Here is a 1,404-nt window from a genome sequence, read left to right as displayed (position 1 = left end):
CCTTGCCTCCTGCCAAAAAAAGAGAAAAGCAGTAACATAGTGCAAAACTCTAGCAGATCTGAGCCAAATATACAATCAAAGATATGCAGTGGGAAATGCATAAGTAAGGGTTATTTGGTTTAATTAAAATGTATAATCTACTTTCCCATTCTAAAAGCAGTCCTCAATATCCCCATAATACATTCCAATATGGGGTAGCCATATCCCCCCCAATTTGTTCATGAAAGACACAAATCTAAGCTGTCAAACTCAATTCTCTATGGAAGTTCTAAACTGGGGTGTCTAAGGTTTCTTAATGCAAAGCAGAATTTATTAATTATCCCTCTATTCGCTGATACGTTTATGCTCACAGCTTACTTTAAAAACAACATAAAGGGCATTAAAAGGTAGCAGATCTAAAAATGCAGCATAAAAATAATTCAATAGGACCAGTTCAAAAAATGACACAGACTGGGAAAATAAAATTACCTGGTGTGGTGAAGGTATCAGAGTGGGACAGCATTCCAAGGCTGTGTGCCACCACTGAAAAGGCCCTTTCATTATGACAAGCTAGTCACGGCAATTACTAAAGCCAGAATCCTAATGTTTCACTAGTGCAAGGAGTTTTAGCTGTGTGATAGAACTTCCATACACTCTCATTTCTGCTTGTGGCTCCTGGGGATTTTAGGGGGTGGGTCATGGAAAGAAGAAAAGGTGGGAAGGTTCCACCGTGCAGATACAGTGGTACCTTGGGTTAAGAACTTAATTCTTTCTGGAGGTCCGTTCTTAACCTGAAACTGTTCTTAACCTGAAGCACCACTTTAGCTAATGGGGCCTCCCACTGCTGCCGTACCGCCGCAGCTCGATTTCTGTTCTCATCGTGAAGCAAAGTTCTTAACCCGAGGCACTATTTCTGGGTTAGCAGAGTCTGTAACCTGAAGCATCTGTAACCTGAAGCGTCTGTAACCTGAAGCGTCTGTAACCTGAGGTACCACTGTAATGTTTGTTGCTGAAATTGCACTTCCAAGCTTGTGTCACAGGAGAGCTCAGTGAATTGTTTTGGCAACTCATATCTTGTGGCACCTTAAAGACTAACACATTTTAAATAATGGTATGAGTATAAGCTTTCAGGCACTTTACTTCATTGGATCAACCGATGAAGTGGACAATGGTCCATGAAAGCTTATGCCATAATAAATTTGTGAGTCTTTAAGGTGGCACAAAATATCTTCCCCTTGAGACCAGCTTTCTATGACATCCCCATCTCCAGGTGTCAGGGTCCATTTTGACAGTTGTGAACACTGCCATCCCTTGGGGGTCAGTATTTCTTGATACTTCTCAAGGTGACAGCTGAGGGACGCTGCCTTCTGAAGTAATGACAAGATCAAAGCTGAATGTTCTGAGACCCCAGATAAGTTATGCAGT

Source organism: Podarcis erhardii (genome assembly GCF_964252035.2).
Source record: "Podarcis erhardii genome assembly, chromosome: 5".
NCBI lineage: Eukaryota > Metazoa > Chordata > Lepidosauria > Squamata > Lacertidae > Podarcis > Podarcis erhardii.
This window is presented reverse-complemented; position numbering follows the sequence as displayed.